Source organism: Populus trichocarpa, chromosome 10 (genome assembly GCF_000002775.5).
Source record: "Populus trichocarpa isolate Nisqually-1 chromosome 10, P.trichocarpa_v4.1, whole genome shotgun sequence".
In the NCBI taxonomy this organism is placed as follows: domain Eukaryota; kingdom Viridiplantae; phylum Streptophyta; class Magnoliopsida; order Malpighiales; family Salicaceae; genus Populus; species Populus trichocarpa.
The window spans coordinates 19,382,090-19,402,125 of record NC_037294.2 but is presented as its reverse complement, the minus strand read 5'-3'; the positions used below and the strand labels follow the sequence as shown (position 1 = coordinate 19,402,125).

The window sequence follows — 20,036 nt, the reverse complement described above, 5'->3', positions numbered from 1 at the left end:
TACCAGGACACCATAATAATAAGAATGCATAATTATATTCATGCTATAAATTATCTTATCCACTAGCTAGTCATTATTATATTATCATGTAAACCAACAATCCAAACAACATCAATAACATCAACTCAATATAAGAAGTTATCCAATCAACATGCCTATATATCCTCTCTCCTCACCAATGCAAGTTTCATGGATGATAAGGTGAAAGTTATCCAATCAAATCACTTGGTACTTTGCAGGCCTAATTGGATCAGCTGAATTGTTCAAAAAAATAATTGGATTATAGCTTATCAAACACAGAGGTATAGCTAGTGCTTATTCTTAAAAAAATATATTGTATATTAGTTATAGCTCAGAAGCTCGTTGGGAGTTATATGATCGACGGCCATTAATATAACCCACCATTACACCTGGATGGCAATTTAATGATTTTCATTTAAGAAAAAAATTGAAATGAAAGTTAATTTTCTTACAATTTCTCTCAAAATTCAAATATACAATTATTATTGCTGCTGTAATCTTATGTTTTGCTTTGGTTAGCCATGCCAATAACAAAGCAAACCCTACAGAGCAACTAATTAATTATCATTAAATTGAAAATGGCTTTCTTCATTATCCTAGGTAATGTCTCAAAGCTTAGATTCAAACCCGTAATTATACAAGTCACCATTCACATTGTGATTTTGTTGACGATGATGGTGATAACTTGCTGCATCGTAAGCGAAAGAAATCTAGAATATTACAATTCGAGTCCCTCAGAAAGAGACGTAAGTTTAGAAATTGTGCGCAAGTTGGTATGCAAAGTGGAAGCCAAGAGCGATATACATACAATGAACATAAAAAATCTCACATGAAATGATCTTCTTAAATTCATTCCACTTGGTATTTATCATATATAATTAATATGCGGGCCGGGTAGATAAATCTCTATTTTTATTATACTTTTATTTTACATCGTATTTATCATGCATAATTAAAAACAAATATTATTGTTTTTAATAATTTAAAACTCATTCTCTTATTTATTATAATTTTTTTATTAAAAGTCATTAATTTTATCATCAAAGAATTCCTAGTTAAATCCCATAAAATAAATTATTTTACAGATGATGAGTCTTTTATATATTACCATCCATCAACTTTTTAAATACTGAAAAAATAAATATTAACATGAGCGTGTGATTAATCTCTAGCACTATTTTTTTTTTATTCTTAAGCATATTAAATTTTAAATCACCATCATTTATATATATATAAATATAGAAGGTGCATGGTTAATATAGCTAAATTGCTGGGGGGTGGGGGGGGGGGGGGGTTATCACAATTTCCTCTTGGTCTTCCAAGTTTCAAAAACTTTAATGAACGAAGACAAAGATTTCACGCATATTTTTTTTTTTAATTTGATATCTGACTAGTACATATATATGGTTAAATAAACGTACATTGCACAAAAATTGTCTGAAGTATTGGCCAAAAATTAAGAAAATCTGCATAATCGATCTAGCTAGGTGGTGGAGGCTCTGGAACCGATAACACGTACCGTACCGTGTGAATGGAAACTGAGAATTCTGAATCAGTGGTAATTAAATAGAAACAGAAATATCTTGGATAGGCCTTTCAAATTGAAACACCTGATCAGTGGAAAATCGAACCTCACATGAAAATTCCAGTGAGAAAGAGGCCGGTGGATAGGGGAATAATTTCACGAAAGACTAGGATACTCCAGTCGACTGCAAATCAATGCGAAAGTAAATTAATTAATGTACTTTGAGGGGCCTACTGAAATTCAATAATTCAACGATGACCCCATATCCCTGAAGCTAGAATGCACATAGAGGAAATGTATGGACAAGCCCTTCAAACAAGAAATAATTACCATGAGAAAAGGAACTGGTAGCATACCATTAATTGTCTCTCACAATATACACGGCAGTGATCACTCCACGTCTACTTGAACATTATATCAGCTGGAGGCTGGAGCAAATCTTAAGTTACATATGCATGTATAGATAGATGCACAGAAAGATCAGAACTTACAAGCATCTCGTCCACATTTTTAACTTAAAAAACCATGTAAGTGTGTGTGTGTGTGTATATATATATATATATATATATAAAATGGAAGATATACAGACATGAAAATGGGAGTACAAATTAAATTCTATAACCCACGAAAACACTGAATCTCAATGATGAAGTGGAGCCTGAAAGAGGGGGGTATGTAGGGTATATATGTCGATGAAAATGAGCACTAGAGAAACAAGTAAGTATTACTTTACGTATCTAGTTAAGTACTCTTGGCCTGTTGGATAAATTAGACTGTAGATAAAACTTAAACAAACAAAAAACAAAAGTGGGCATAAACTTTGCAAGACTTAGTCACGGAGAAAAGCTTCAAAAGGGCCCAAAATAGCAAGTGAGGGATCAAAACAAGGAACCTGAAACCCTAGGAGACCCCCTTCTCCACCTTCCCGGGTCACTTGATATGCGAGGACTGGTCATGGCCTTGTCAATTCCATCCCCCATGCCGCCCACTTGAAAATGCTTGTAGAAGACGCAACCTTTATCAACATCTACCATTACTGGCGGTCAGAAGTTCATTTGCTCATTCTCAAAGTGGCTATTGTTCCTTTGATAAAAGAAACAATGACTTGGTCAGTGAGGTTTAAAGATTTTGGTATATTTGGTACCGTGGATTACGATGGATAACTGTTGTGGGCACACCAACAGCCCACCCACACACCACCCGCCTTACAAATCCAACCAAATAATCATCGCACCTCTAGTATTCATTCCCCATGGTACGTAACCCTAGTGAGCCTCTACTAAGTACTAAGAGTATTTATACCCCTAACACCCTTCAATGTTTCAGCACTCAAACCATCTTCTCCTTTCCTTCCCTTGTCTTCCCATTGAGTCTTTTTCTTGAGGCCTTTTATGTTGTTGAGTAAATAGTTCTCCGTGTTCTCTTGAATCTTTCTTTAGCACTTGTCGGTTTGTGCTTAAGAACAGGCGCCAGTAATAGCTTTTTGTACCAAGTGGGTCTTAACTTATTTCCCACTCCTGGACATGGGCTTAAACTTTTAAAGCTTTTTTTATTTATCGTTCGTTATACTTTTTTTCCCTTCACTTTCCCCTCATTGGATAGATTTAGGGTTTGGATTAGGGTTACCTTTGTTAAAGAAAAATAAAGGTAGGAGAGAAAAAGTCCTAATTAGCCAAATAGCTCTCTACTCTGGTCTTTCCCATTTGTTTTGTCATCTCTTTTGCATGGGGATAGTGAGATGATGATGATGATGGTTGCGAAGATCTAAAAGAAATTAACGAAACCAGTCACTGTTTGCCTATGGAGCATCATCAAGATTCACAAGCTTTATTAGGGCTAGTGTGTGGTGATGATGGTGGCTTTTGGTGGTCCCTTTTTTTCAATCCAATAGCCCTTTGAATTGGGAATCTTGATGATGCTGCAGCGGCAATAAATGGCTTATTTATCTCCTTTTCTCCAACTTTACCGGCTCCCAAAGATGAAGGTAAACTCACTAAATACTTTGAAATTGAAATATATACCTTTTTTTTTTACTCAGTTAAATTATTAATCAGCATTCTTGGAGCTTATGTTTCGGTTCACTACTTAATTTGTTGTGGCTATTTTCAGTCATTGATACCTGTTAGGGTTTTGTGTTGTTTAACCCGAACTTGCACCAGAGTTTTGGTAATAGGGTGTAAATCTCCGTGTTCACTGAAGAGATTTGAATTTGTTGTGATGATTCCTTTCGAGTGCTTTTATCTGACTTACTTTTTTCAGGTGATTTTTTGGTGCTGCCACCACCACCACTTGATCTGATCTTATTAAGGATGTCTGTACTTCGGTATGAACCTGTACATCGTTAGACATCGTGGGCCTCTTTTATTTCTTGGATACATGGAGGTTCTTTTGTTCTCTCTCTATATATATATGTTTCTTCTCTTATCGTCCTTTCTTTAGATCTTGATCATCATTCCCAGCTGTGTATAATATGTGCAAGTACTGTTCAGATTACTGACAAAGCTTTTAATTTTTCCCAGGGATATGATGTGCTTGAATACACCAAGTCACACATACAATCATTTTGTTGCTCTTTTGTACATGTAGATTTGTAGAGTTTTGATTGTTTCGTTACCTCTTCATGGAAATCTTTAGCTTGATGACGGGAATTTTAGTATTTTGCCTTCCAGTTTCTTATCACCAATATTGTAGTTGTACATTTGAGCATTAAAAGAAGGAATTACCATGTGTTCTTCTAACCATATTCTTGGAAACTATGTTTTGTTTTTTCAGGTTCAGGGAAGATCTTCTGATTTCTCAAAATTTCGGGGTGTGTGTGATAAAATATTCAAGAAAATATCCGTTTAATTTTAAGCTATTTATTAGGGTTTACTAATTTTGTTGTTTATTCTTTCAGATAATAGCTTGTGCCTAGCTTGATAGGCTACATGGTATATAATAGTACACCCATACGAGTTTTTACAAGGTACTATATTTGTTTTTATTTCTAAAGCAAAATAAATATTTTAGATACCATGGGAATGAGATACCTTAATTAGATTGACATTTGATTTTTGTTTTTGCTGTAAATAGTTAATGTATGTACAAAAGATAAACCAACTGGCTGTCTAATATCTTGTGGAATTGCTCAAGTAATCTGATATATACACTACTCAGGAAATTGCTCATGCCATATATAATAATGGGAATTATTTTGTGTTGATCGATCTGGCTGAAAAGAAAGAATTTGCAGCATTGATTGTAGTTCTATTGTAGGAGCTAGATGATGAAGTGGATTATCCACTTTACCCTGTAGGCTTTTAATCGGTACTAGAACCCTTTCTTTTTTTACCGAAACAACTGTTTCTATAAACATTTCAATATTGTCTTAAATTCTTCTCCTTCTCCTTTTGTTCTCTTTCCAATATTTTGGTTGCAATTGTCTTCCTTGTATATATTTATCCACTGTACTCAAGGCTTTTAATCTCATGTACATGTTGCATATTCGATCGATTCATCGCAAGAAACCTGTGTTATCTGATGATCAATCTTGAAAGGAACCATGTTATTGTAAGTGATTTTGTGAGTGATGGATGTCGATGACATCATTCCTGATGTACCAATTCTGTATAATGGTTTAACGTCTGCCATATCTTTTCTTAATTGTCATAAATCTTCTTGCAAGTACCAATTACTATTCAAATTAGTTCCACTATGCAGCTGAGCATACAAATATTTTAACTAAAGCCAGGCATGGAATTGGAACTAATTAACTGTCTCAGAAAGTTTGTATTGTATTTGGATTGCTTTATATTTGATGCTACCTATGTTTTTGGACAATTTAGGGTGTTCTGTTTTTAACATTGGACAATCCTGTGTTCTAGGTGTGCAGTGAAGTGCTTTGGCTGCGGAATGTTTGAGTGATAGTCAATATCTCAAGATCACTCTTTTAAACTCATGATCATCTAGTTGAACGCCCAGTGCCACTTGAATTGGCGCATTGACTTTATTTATAACAAGGGTTTGGATTGAGCCTGCTGTGCTATCTGAAAGAATAAACAACAAAATTAGTAAACCCTAATATTTAGCTGATTTTTTGTAATTTGCATGAGATTCAAGTCAAATGATGTTATTTGCAATGTTTACCTTCATAAGATGAATTTCTTGTTCTTCTTGCATTTGCATTACAGCAATTGACTTGAAGCCGGTGAGTTGGATAGCATCCGCTCATCATAGCAGACAACATCATGTTAATTCAATATATATGGATAGATTCTAATAAATATTCAGTTACTATCATCATTGTTATTTTCTTAGCTAGTAGTTAAAAATGTTGGAAAATCTATCTTTTTTATGTCAATTAGAGCGTAATTGATACCAAGCAAATGTCTAATAATTGATTGAAAAGAAAAGAAAACGCATAAATAATCGAAGCAGCATGGACGAATTCGAAATTTCAAAATGAAAAGGTTGTGATTTTCTTGGATCCTTCTCCCCTCGAGTATAATTCTCCAAGAATGAATAAGTCGATTAGTGACAAGTAATTTAAAATTATCTCTCAACTGATAAATATTCAACTTATTTTTTACAATTCTTTAACCCTCAGGACACTAGTATATATATATCGTTATCCTCTCAAAATTAACTAATGATTCAAGCAAATTTCCGCCAACTCTTTCTGTTTCTTTTTGTCCGTATAAAATAAATTCATTTTCCAATTTCGAACAGAAGATGAGCAATAAACAAATTAACCAAAAACCTTGAATAAAGTTCATTTTATCAAGTGATCTCATAGCGCCAACAAACAGATTGAGTGTTAATAAGTGATGAATTTTGGCGACTTGAGTTCTCGACAGCGAAAATCTTTATCAACATATGAAGAAATCGAGTCGATAATATTGATGGAACTTTTGAAGTTTTGTTCGTGTAGTCTTCTTCTATTCCCTTTTTTAGTATTGAAAACACGTGTTATATAAGGAAAAGAGAAATCTCGAAGGATTGACGGAGATTTTCTCTTAGATTTCTAGTTTCAAACTTGAAAGCTAAACTTATTAAAATCTTCTGAATGTATCATTCTAATACGAAGAATGTGTCCCTAGAATTGTTTAAGAAATAAATTATTTTCAATTTACGTGTAAATTGATCCGAGAAAAATAAAGAAAAGAAAAAAAATAGAGAGGAAACATTAAGAAGATGAATCAAAAGAGGTTATGGTAGTTATTAGTTGTATTGTTGTGTTTTTATACGAGACATCATTAAACTAATTAACTGATCGAAGAAAATGGAGGAAACTAAAACTCGAGGGAAGCCCGTTCCGAACACGCAGAACCATTTTAGTACAAAGTTGATGAAAAATTATGGCTTACACGTTGTTACAAGATTTTTAGGGAAGTTACAAGAAATAAAGTACTACAGTTAAATTTTCCATAATTCAACACTTCTTTTATTACTCTCTAAATGGAAAACATTACAGTGCTTTAGTATTTATTTAGTGTTATACAAACCTTAAATCATCTTATTTTTTTAATTTTTTTTTTCTTTTTTAAAAATTCTACCTTTTAAAGTTTTTTACATACAATTTTATCATTTAATATTTTATTGATTTTAAATTAGTTATTCATAATTTATTTTATATTTTTTAAAAATCATCGCAATTTTAAACATATATCTTGACATTTAATTGATACTTAATTTTTACAAACATTTATTTTTATTATCATATCATTAAATATAAAATCTTTTAAAATATAATTTTTTAAACCCAACAAAGTCCGTAACCCGACTCAAAGGTTTTACAAGATAAGCTACAGAACTTTGATCAATTTAATCAGTCATTCAAGTTGTTCTTATACTCATCAGATAAATTAGATCAGGTTAGAATAATTTTTTCAGAGTTAAATTTAAATTAGGGCTAAGTAAAGAGTTAGATTTGAAGAATTTAATGTTGAATTGTTAGATTAAATTTAATAACAATATCAAATAATTTTTTATATCCTAAACACATTTTTTTATGTTATAAAAAATCTTGACCCAATATCTTTTTAATCTAACCTTAGACCTTAGCGTAAAACTATTTGTAACTAAAATAAAACATGCGGTAATGAATATAATATAATTAATTGCATGCACCGAATTTTGCACAAAATAACGAATGAAGCTATTGATTAGGTCATTCTAAGAAAAAAAAATAATTAAGTCAACAATTTCGCTAAATCTAAACGTTAAAAAATGTAAATCTCTCAATGCACCTACAAATTAAAATATGTTTTTATCAGAAATGTTAAATCGTTAAGTAACCAACCATCTTTGTCCTTTTACCGTGATGTTTTGAAATTGTTTTTTCTATTCAGAGGGCTACGTATCTTGGAGAACTGGGGACGTTTCTTTCTTTTCATTGTCCTTTTTTTGAAATCTTTATTTACATATATTAGTGGTTAATTGCTGGATTAATGCTATGATTCTGAAAAATCATGTTCCAAATAGGTTTCTCAAATTATTCCTACTCTCGAATAAGTCGAACTTCGATTACATTCATAAAAAAATAAAAAATAAAATAAAGATAAAGATCAGAGAAACCCATTTGGGGCATGATTTAGGATTTCTGGCGTTTCTCGGCCGTTGAGCTTCTGGCAGCTCAATGGTCTCTGAGGCTTTATAAACTTTTTGATAGAGTGCCACACGGCCCAACAATAATTCCAGGCAGCGTTTAATGGGCCTAGCTGAAATGATCTCGCTTTTATTTGGGTCAAGTGTCAAATTAACCCAATAATTTTTGGTTGCTTTTCTTTAACTTTATTTTTTCCCTTTATTTTGTGGCTCGAGTTAGATACAAAAAATGTATATATATTGTTTTTTTTTCTCGAGATAAGATGTAAAAGCATCTTGACATGATTGTTTTTGAAGTTAAATCCATGATCTTTGTACAAGATTGTCTGACAAAGGAGAACAAAATCCTGAATTCTTAATCGTAATCAACAGTAAGATCACGAAATCAAGCAATAAATATGCAGTGATAATTTAGTTTGCTCCGAATCATCATGGACGATTTCTTGTTCCTCCACGTCATATTTTTAACACATTTCGGTTCAGACAGCCAGGAAAAAAAGAAAAAAAAAGAGAAATTGATTTGAACAAAGATACGGGGAATGATGTCTCATGTTCCCATAACGATTCTCTCTCTGCTATAAAATTATGCGGTACATAACGTCATTGCATCAGAACTAGAACAAGCAGATCACATGCGCCTGTGGTATTCTTATCCCCCATGTTCAAAGACAAAAAAAGATTGAGTTAAGTCTTCCCGCAAGGAAATCGGACACGATCATTGTTCAATTAGCTAACGATTACATTGTTAAATAAAGGCATGTGTTCAGTTTCTGCATTTTTTTTTAATTTTTTTCAATTTCAATGCTTTCGATGAGCAGGAAAAAAAAAGATGAAATTTGGACTAGTGCTCGTGAACATTAAAGTTAGTGGCGGACAAAACCATATATAAATTTGGAATCAAAAGAATAGAAAATTAAAGACTTTAAAATGTAGGTCAATCAAGTATAGATTACAAGTTAGCTTGCTTAAGAGAACAGATTGACCGATATCCCATGATCCTAGATGCTTTCTCTCCTTTATAAATTTGTTTTGGTTTTGTTTTCCATGTGGTAGATGAGCTTTAAATGCCAAAAAAAAAAAAAATCTTGCTTGCATGCTATTGTACATGCAGCATTTGAGAGAATTTTGACTAGTCAAGTTATCAGCTAATTAATCACGAACCAAAAATGTCAGGAGAGTAATTAAATCAAAGACCTCACCGAAAAAAAAAAAGAATAAAAAAGGATGAATATTTTTGGAGTGCTTCCTATCCTTTAGACATGGCAAGCAAGCTTTAAGGGAGTTGCCCCAACTTTGCAATGATCAGTTCATTATAATTATAAAAATGCTGTTTCTTATATGGAACCCATGATTGGAAATGCATTGACATCGAAAATCACACAATTACTAATTGTTCTTTAATTTCAACTCCCATTCCACCATTAGTCCTTGATTATGGCTTTCATTTTATCAGACTAGAGTTGATTTTTCTGTGGAAGAAAGCCTTCATATTCAGTAAAAAAAAAAAAATTACCACACACGTAGCTAATCTGTAAGAATTGGTCTGAACATTCAAGTAAGAAACTCATAGAGGAGTTGCTTTCCTTGAAGGTATGATCTATTTGAGTAAGAATGAAGTAACAAACAAAATCGTTACTGTATATGAAGCGAGAAGATCTTCCTGTTTATTGGTTTGATACTTCTACCGCAAGCAAAATCTGCCTGTCTGTAGAAGGACTGGGATTTGTAGCTAGCAGCAAGAACATCGCTTTTTCAATGGGAACGAAGCAGATTGTTTTGCTGAGGAAGATAACTTGTCTAAAAGCAACAAACCTAGTTATAAATTGTGAGAGCATCAGCTTGCTAGACCAAACAACGCATTCTCATCCAAGTGATTCATTTAATTAGGACACAGTGGAACTTCAAGCTCGAATGCATGCAGGTATATGACCAGATCGCATGCATAAATGTTCATGCTTGTTGTTTCTATGAGGTACTATATATGCCTTCAATCTGTCATTGCTTGCAAGAAAATGTTAGCAGTCATAAAACTTGGGCTTCTTTGTTGTTTAGATTACAGTAAAGATCAATTGTTTTTCAATTTTTTCCTTTTCTACTGATTATCTACTCAGCCTTTTGCAACTTACAACATTGAAATGCCACATAAGATCAGTCAGCAAAAAATTAAATTAGAAAGCAAAACATCAAGAAATATATTTCTTTCTCTTCACAAATTTCATACTATGTTTGTAAAAATGCAGGAGGACAAAATCTTAACCGATCGCCATTGTATATCAATCAGATTACAAAATCTATATATTTCCATAACCACAAATTATATCATAGATCATGCATCTTCCGTAGCTTCACATCATGTTCTGGTAGATTTGGTCTGCAATTAAAAATTTACATCTAAGTGGTTTTTTTTTTAAAATAATGGAAGCCGTTATCCTCACCCCTCTATATCTAGTGGTAAGAGGTCCGAGTAAGTGTAGCAGGCAATCTTTCGAGGTTTGCACATAATCATCGGTAAACAAAGCCATTAGTTATTTTGAAGGTTATGTGATCATGTGACGGATATATTCATCATAAAACAAACAATGTGTTGAATTGACCAGATGGGGAAAAATATGTGATTAGACAGAAATGAAGTTAATATACACATATATTGACTGTCCTCTGCTAACACAATCAAGGAGAATAACTATATCTGAATAAAATATCCGAAATAGGAGGCTCGGAATGCATCGAATCATCCTGCTTGATTTTTGTCTTCCTCCGAGTTATCTTTCTAGTGCATCTAGATTCTTATAGCAATGAGAAACTTAAATTTATTCTGGAAAAGGATAGGGCAAGTACTGAAGCCTCTACTTTGACATCAAATAGGCTCTACTTTGAAGATTTAAACCATGTAGTCCACGTGGATGCATGTGATATTATCATCTCAATCAGTAAGAGCTCCCACCAAACTGTAATTTAACAATACCAATATGTTTCAAGTTGTAGCTTGTGCTATTCAAACTTCACAGTAAGTGATTACAAATTTAAGTATACCAATGGTTGCATAATGATGACTGCATTGAGGTGGTGGTTTAAAAATTCAGCGATGATAGCTGAACATTATTAAGATGTTTATCGGTGCTGGTTAGATAAAAATAACTAGCAGCTGGAATGTGAAAAAATTGGTTTAGAGGTAAAGATACAGGTTTCTTTTGTTGACAGACTGCAACTTAAAAGGGAAATGTTTGGACAATGTTAGAGGCAAACTTCATGTTATGTGTAGCATGGAATCATAAATTAGGAGTTAAAATAACAACAAAGAAGACTTTGACAATGCAGGGTTAGTAGGAAGGATAGACTATAAGCAGCAATGTTATTATCCTAGATGACGAAACAATAAATTCAAAATCAATAGCAAAGGATGCGACCGAGTAGGACAAAGTTTGCAATCAGCTACAAAACTTAATTAAGCTATATTAAGACAAAAAAAATTAACTACTCCATGATCCCAGATTCCTTCTCTTCATTTCTTAATTTGGACGTTTGAGTTCATGTGCAGAATGAGAAAATTAATTCTGTGCTTGTATGGTACTGCAATTTACATTTGAGAAGAATTTTTTCGGGTCAAGTCAGATAATCACAAAGAAAATAAAGATGCCATGGAAACCAATTGGGGGGGGGGGGGGGGGCGCTGCTAAGTTTAGAGTGAATGCATCCTGTCCTTAGAACATGGCATACTTTAAGGGAGCTGCTCCTGCTTTTGCAATTTTGTTTCATACAGTATTTTCAAAAAGATATGTTTTAATTTCCAGCAGTGGAGTTGGTGATAGATTTTCATCGGCATCGATGAAGAGCCCGCTGTATTCTTTTCCATTTTTAATGCAAGGCAGGAGCCTAAGTCTTTTTATAAGCAAGCTGCATGAAAAGAAATTCCTATAGGGTTTGCAGATAGACTAATCATTGATCTCAGTTATTATTGTGAGCAAGAATTCTCCAGGGACTATACTGAAGATCCATTTGAGTGAAATTCAAGTAAATTTTTTCTTGGTTTCTCATTTGTTGGAAATAAGAACGTTGTTTGGTACTTGTAGTAATCAAACATATGATTTTGTATGAACGGCGTGCCTTCATTTAATTCATACATTCAGTTGGAACAGAAAATCAAAGTAGCGCTAATGCTTTGCCACAAGGGAACTTCGTTGCGATTTTTCGCTTTTGAAACCTAATAACTGACATAGGCATAACTTGAGAAAGATAATTGTTTCCAAGTTCCAAGGCCATCATCATCAATAGAAAAAAGTTCAAAGGGGCAGAAAATCTCCTCCGATCATTATCCATATTAATCATCTGATTAGAAAATCAATCAAGTATGACACCAAAATTTAAAAAATACAGGCAGCATTCATTGTCTAAAACAATTGTGTTGCTCCAAATATCATATTCTACGTCACGAAGACTCCGACAGGAACGATAATAAAAATAATTTCCTTTGAACAAAGACATGGGTAATGGTGTTTAATGTTCCCTTAATGACCCTCTCTTTCAAATTGACTCACATGGATTTGACCAAATTGGGACAAAAATTATTTTGATCAAGGCTTGGAAAAGTCCTGCAAATTTTTTTTATCTTATTGCAGCTTTGCAAAGTAGATGTTGTGTGAAATAACTTTGACATTCACAGCCAAGTGCTTAGTGCCAATACATAACAATAGGTTTGATTACCAATTTGCAGGCTATACTGTCATGGAGGCATGTGAGATTCTAATCCCGCTTTGATTAAACAAATGACAAAACGGAAAAGTTGTGCAGGTAGACTGTTTGTCCACTGACTTAAAATTCGAAGTTTTTATGGAATTACACGACTTGAAATGCAGCACATTAAAGCTGATACCAGAGTTTGTTCCTCTTTTTTTGACCTTTGCTTTTAGAACATTACTGTAACTTCAGAGGTGAAGACACTCCTGCACGATGATAAAAGAAGTCACAAGGGGAACAGTCGACTCTTATTTAGAAACAGTGTTAGTCACAAGAAAACATATCCAGAAAGAGGAAGATAAATCATGCCCAAGCTTGCCTAAGCAAAGTCAAAAGCATTGTTAGTGGTCCCAAGCCTTGATTTAGAAACCATTAAAGGGCACGACCGAGAAGGACAAGAGGCTCTGATTGGTTAGTTAAGATAAATTAAGACACTTGATTAGCCTCCTCATGATCCCAAGAGGCTAAACTATTCCTTCCTTATTTTAGCCGTTTTCAATTTCATGCGTTGTCACATTGATGTCACAAACTGAATTCTTTAGTATGCTGGCATCCATTTTGCAGTTGAGGAGAGCTTTGACTGCTCAACTCACCTAATCATTTTTATCAAGAAAAAGAAAACATCAACTAATCATCGCAAGAAAAATAATGACACCATAGGAATTTATGTGGAAAAAAACTGATGATGAATATTTTCAGGGTAAATGTGCACCCATGAACATTGCCTTCCTCATCAGAGCTGGTCCTTAATTTTCACAGTGTATTCACAAAAAGTTGAGAACGCAGCTCAATACGCAGTCTCGACAATTGATAGTGCATCCACCGAGGAAAAGAGGTTTAATTTGGAGTTCGGTGGTTCAACTCCCAGTTGATCAAAGACAGTAGCATAAAATCTGGGATGAAGCAAAGTGCAACGGTAAATAAAAGACTACTACGTACTTTCAATTCTCTTCAAATTCTGATTCATGGGATTTAGTCAAGGTTTCGTGATAAACAAGAATAAGACTATGTGCTCCATTTTGGTAATACTAATTATTATTTTTTTGTTAAGATTTTTATTTTTAAAAAATCTTCTTAAATAAAATGGGTATCGCAATCATGTCAAACTCAAAGTATTTGAATTTGACAATCAGTCAAGTCTAAAGTAACGTGAGTTTGATGAATATGTTAAATTAAAAAAACTTAGACTTGATAGTCAGTTAAATTCAAGAAAACTTGGGTTTGCCAAACATGGCAAACCCAAAAAACTTGAATTTGACAATCAGCCAAGTCCAAGAAAATATAGATTTGGTAAACATGATAGACCCAAAGAACTTGGACATTACTAAGTATCAAGGCTATATGTCTGATCCTAGACAATCCTCTACAATATAAGTATAAAAAACGTAATGAACTGTCATATCTCTCCATCTAGAATAACGTTAATATTAAGGTAATAATTTCTCTATATTTATAGGTTTATACAATGTCTCTTAAGGAACTTACCATACTTATTAATGATATGTAAAAGATATTTGTCTCTCATTAATGTTACCGAAAATAAAGGATTTTGCAGTTTTTTTTTCTGAAACGACAAGGTTCAGGGGTATAAATACCTCATGAACTATTCAGGTAAAAAGTTCATAACTTTTCATCTCTTAAGATAAAATATAAGTAGATTTTAGAGCATTAATCAACTTAAAACTAAAAAACAAACATCTTTATTTCTTGAATTTAAAGCACTTTTAAATAATTTATTATCTTAAGTCATTTTATATATTTCTCATAAATATACTGATTTTATTATCGAAAGGTTTTTAGGTTTTTCGATTAGATCCGTTTTTGTAGGTATTCAATCTTTTATTATTAGCCTGAGTTTCTTAGATTAAAAAAAAAGAATTCAAGCACTTAAATTTATTGGTTAACAACCATCTCAAATATTAGATAACCTTTTAGTATATATTTTGGATCATCACAGTATAAGCAAGAAATTTCCATTTCCGGATTTTCACTTTAGGAACTTCTGCCAATAAAATTGCAATGAATAAATGAGCAAAACACATACTTCAGAATTGTAGGATGCAATCAAAATTTCTTGTCTGTACATCCAAAGATTGTCCCAGGATTGTAACAGAGGCATGGATTGGATCCCTTTTTCAGCTTGTCCAAGTTGACCTTGAATTTTTATTCACCGTTAGTTCAACGATTTCGCCAGAAACTGAAACCGAACTCCTCCAGTTATAATTGTTTGTCTAAATGCACTTAACCGAACCTATATATTAGTGAGAACATCAACTAAACCAGTCCATATATATGTTCTTGTCCGAACAGGTACATTCGATCGGGACAAACGTCTGCAACTTTAAGCTGAAGAACACGGGCACATTAGGATCCTTGAAATGCTCATTGCATTTCTTAAGGTGGTCATTTAATGTCCTCGAATGTACGATTTACTCTTTAGAGATTAATTTTCAACAAGTTGTTGACATATATAGGAATCACTTGCACTATTGTATTTAAATTTGTCTCCAACCTGACCCTCAAGACTGCATATATAGAAAGAGCTGGTTTATACAAGAAATGTCACAGGATCTTCATTCTAAATGTGCAACATGTTTCCTCTGAAGACGCCCTAGTCATCCGACCTTTATTGCATTCAGATTAACAGGAAGAAAATCTAAGGGTTGTCTGAATGTCAACTTACCCAGGTTAATGATTTATTTCAAAACCAATGAGAAGGACTACAAGTCTGAGAGATTATTCAGTTCTTCTACGGCAACAGTCTCTCTCACATTCATGCATGCAAGGGAAAGATATATCGTGTTTGCATTTTACAAGTGGATCCCAATTCCTAAATCATATGAATGTGAGCATGTAATTGATCAGCTAAATACTACCTTTATATTTTAGGTCTAATGGTTTACTTATATCTCGATCCAGAATTAACTTAGTTTTGATATATAATGAATTCAAATATAATTCAGTTCAAACTTCAAACAATTCTCGAATTAATTTCTAATGCAATTGGATCGATTTATCATGACTCCCGTCCTAGAATTCTTGCTATATGACTGACATGTGATCACTTTTTAAAAAATGTTGGAACCATTGACCGGACAACATCCAAAATTTATCAAACTAATTTCCATTCAATGAACCTTTTTAGTTTTTCTTTCTATTCACAACGCCCAAAAAAATTGCCTAGGAAATCACCTTCTACCTTATTTACACGTGTACGCACCAGATTCTCTCTCTCCTTGTCGCTTGTGTATAGATGTTGACGTTTGACCAAAAAAGAAGGGTCGATAAGGACCTTTGATCTCTGTGACCCGAGACACATAGCTTCCGTAGTGCCGATCAACACCTGAGCAAAGAGGCACGAGTAACCTCAATACTTCACAAAGACTTAATTTCAATATGGGAATGCTCTTTTGTTTTTCATTTTTTCTTGTTCAGTCCTACTTTTCTCAAAACACCATACATGTGATATTTTTCTATAGAAACCCTTATAAGTCCAAAGAAAATCAAGAAAATTCAAAATCCCACCACTAATTGTGGTTAGTTATTTAATGGAAAAGGGTCATATTGAACTTTTTCAAAAACTTTATAGAGTTGATAAATATGCACCTTCAACTATGGAAACTGAAACTGAATATAACACAATTAAGGGGATTAATTGGAGTATAGTTTAGCCTAACTAAATTACCATACGATGCGTAAACAATCTATAAAAAGCTGACCTCTATCGACATTGTCATCATGTGCACCATGTGATCACACCAGTCTACGAGATGGCGCTATTCAAGAAGAATAACGCTTCCCTCTACTGCATATACTTGATACTAAATTGGTATTTTTTAAATTCAATTATTCCTGTGTATTTTACACAAATGAAGTGCCCAATATATTTTAAGAATTCCTTTATTAATTATGTTAAATAAAAGAAAATAAAGACTATAATGAAGCTTGGAAACGAATTAATTAGCTAACTTTAATGTCAACTAAATCTAATTGGTCCTTTTGTGAAATACCAGCTACTATTCCACTCATTAAACTAGTTCATGGTCGAATGAAATAACACCTTGAAAAAAAGGGGCTAAATTTTAGAAAGTAAACATGGATTCCTTTAGGGAAACTGTCCCCTGGAATGATATGGCTATTAGAAATATAATTACTCAAAATGTTTGGTAAAAAAACGAAAATTTAGGGTATAATATTTTTATTGTGTTCTATTATTTTTGAAAATTCATGTATAATTCAAATAATATTAGTACTATTTTTATCCTTAAAATTATCCATATTAGTTGAATTTGAAATTAAGCTGATAAAATTGTAATGGTCAAGTCATTGAAATGCTGCCTTCAATCCCGGTTGAATAGCAAAAGGCTATACTAAGTAGCACTGCAGTTTTCAGATTCGTTGTTCCAGGATTTGTCTTATTAACAATCGAGTTAACGGCGGGGAATTTCATGCTCAACATTAACATTTCATTCAGGCTACAGTTTCGAGACTTAAATGAGTGTTGGGGGTGTATGATAATTTTTATTTTTAAAACGTTTTAAAAATATATTTTATTTAAAAATCATGTAATTGATATTTTTATAGTATTTTTTTATAGTTTTAATGTATTGATATTAAAAATATATATATGAATAAAAAATCATTTTAATATTTTTTTAAAAAAATATTTTAAAAAAACACTATGCATTATATATAATATCATACATACACTATGTAAAAATAAAAATGTTGTAGGGTAAAAATCTACAGGGACGTTAAATAAAATAAAAGTTACAATATTGAAAGGGAAATCCCATTTTCTAAATTAATTCTTTTTTTTATGTTTAGAGGTATTATATTAGAATTTCTTGAATAATTTGATAGCAAAACTTAAACCGAAGAGCTTCATATCTCTAGCTAATTTCTTCTTTTATCAACAATAGTTCAGATTTTACATAGATTTCAGGCATTTCAGGAAGAAGAAAAAATCATAACTTTGTTCTCTTAACATTAAATATACGGTACACTTTCGCTAAAATTGCAAATGTGCTTTCTGTCATATTTCGTAGATGGTCCTTGATGCATTATTTTTATCTTTACGGCCACCTTTGTCGTAGCCACGCATGATAAAGCCTTGGAACAATTGGGGCCACCATTTGTAAAGGTCATAGAGCTTAAATTAGAAAGCACGCCAGCCATCAGTCACTGGGTCATTAGCCCTTCTTCGTCGTGTCTTTGTAGATTGGAGGTGATTTCCTGCACTAGGTTACCCAATGTGAAGAGCATGTCGGCTCAGTTACTGTGTACGGTCGCATCCACTGACCCACATAATCATTTCACTAACTGGAAGCTAACAAGTTCAATGGGCATAAAGATTTGTGTTTATTTCGTCAGTTAACTCTTGCAGAATTCTAGAAAGCACCCGAGTTTGCATTTCGATTCAGTCCCATGAAATCCAAGTAATTTGCATCCAAGATTTATGTTTTGGATAATTAATTAGTTTTTTAGTTTTGATAATTTAATTTATTTTTTCTAGTCAGCCAAGATGACTGGAAGAGGAGAGAAAATGCTAAAACATAATATTATTTTGATAGTTTTAATCTGGAAAATATCAATGATACATGTACTAATGTTAAAGGAAAATATTCCAAACATAAGTGTCATTGTTGATGAAAAATATCTCTAAAGTATGTATTATATTAGAAAGAGCTGACAAAGATGGCTATAGACATTAATCGAAATACAGTTGTTGGCTCTTAGATCACTTTTATACACTATCTTTTACACGACATTAATATCGATTGAAATATAATTGGCTCTTAAATGACTTTTATACACTCGAGGTTGTAGGAAGAGTAGGATCCAAGATGTAGTTGTGCTTATTGGACTGAGCTTTTTTCTTAGGCTGAGCCCAAAGGAACCGAGTCATTCTTTTGGTTGAGTTAAATGAAGGTTAGGTCTTTTCCCTGACTGAGCCTAGAGGAGGTGGTTTTTTTTAGGATTTTTTAGTGCCCTTAAATCTGGGTTTATCAGTAGCCCTCAAGTTTTTGTGATATTTGTATGCAAAGACTTGTAAAAGTACTCGGTATGACAAGTTTGTTGAATTTTTTTGTATGAGAAGCAATGTGAAAACTCCGGTTAATATACTATAGAGCTCGTGTGCAGGGGTACGCACCATGTTTGAAAAAGAAACTTCCAAGTATATAGAGGTGAACCCCATACATAGAAAAAGATTTTATAATAAGTGGAAAAACTCATGGGGGAAGAGTCTGTACTTAGACAATTTCTAAATGGCTGGGAGAAATTCAAGAAGGGTGATGTTATTGCATCAGGAAGATAAATGTCACAGCCTGGCCTAACCTGCCAGATATTGTCCGCTTTGGGCCTTACCACCCTCACGGATTCGTTATTGGTTACCACACATGGCCCCAAAACGCGTCTGACAAGTCATGAACCAGCACTACTAATAATGCCAGCTACCAAATCTTTACCCACTGAAGTGGGATATTACAACCAGAGAGGCCAACTCTGATACCAAATGTCACAACCCGGCCCAACTTGCTAGATATTGTTCGCCTTGGGCCTTACCGCCCTCACGGATTTGTTCTTAGTGACCACACATGGTCTCAAAACGCGTCTTACAAGTCAACAACCAGCACTACTAATAAGGTTAGCTACCAAATCATCACCCGCTGATGTAGGATATCACACCAAGTCAGTCCCTTCCTTGAAGAGTTAATGTATTTTTTAAGAGTGGGAGGTCTGTGGCCTCCATGATGAGGTCATGAGGCGTCAAAACCCCTTACCAAATAGAGATTAAACCTGATAGTGGGAGATTCAAAATCATTCCTGAAGATAGTATTAGGTCTGAGAGCCTATCTGGAGAGTTATGTTAGTTCTTTGGATTTCAGTTAGCCTTGATGGTGTATATTTGTCCATAAAATAAAGGTTTTGTTGCTTTGTTGAAGTTGTCCATCTCAAGTTATCATGGAGGATGGAGTTGTCGCATTAGAGAGAACCCCTTCCAAAGAGATTGTGCAATTGCACTAGTGAGAACCCATTGCAAGAAGATTATGCAATCACGTTAAGGAGGATCTCTTTTAAAGAGATTGTGCATGAGTCTATAAGCCTCCATTGGAGATCTGTAGATAGAAAATATATGTCAGAGAGATAATTATTTTAATTTAAAAAT

General features: G+C 33.4%; 2 long non-coding RNA genes across 3 annotated transcripts; one reads left to right on the top strand and one right to left on the bottom strand.

Moving 5' to 3' along the window:
* Positions 1–1,393: 1,393 nt before the first annotated feature.
* Positions 1,394–2,572, bottom strand: LOC112328901 (uncharacterized). The gene is made up of 3 exons (XR_002984188.2): positions 2,439–2,572; positions 1,903–1,967; positions 1,394–1,730 (listed from the first exon to the last, which is right to left on the bottom strand). It is a non-coding gene; the product is annotated as an uncharacterized LOC112328901 (long non-coding RNA).
* Positions 2,573–2,907: 335 nt separating this feature from the next.
* On the top strand, positions 2,908–5,824 carry LOC112328900 (uncharacterized). 2 transcript variants are annotated; one of them, XR_002984185.2, is made up of 4 exons: positions 2,908–3,530; positions 3,806–4,355; positions 4,443–4,511; positions 5,410–5,824. It is a non-coding gene; the product is annotated as an uncharacterized LOC112328900 (long non-coding RNA). The 2 variants fall into 2 exon arrangements; XR_002984184.1 differs by lacking the exon at positions 2,908–3,530 and having other exon boundaries at positions 3,537–4,355.
* Positions 5,825–20,036: the final 14,212 nt, after the last annotated feature.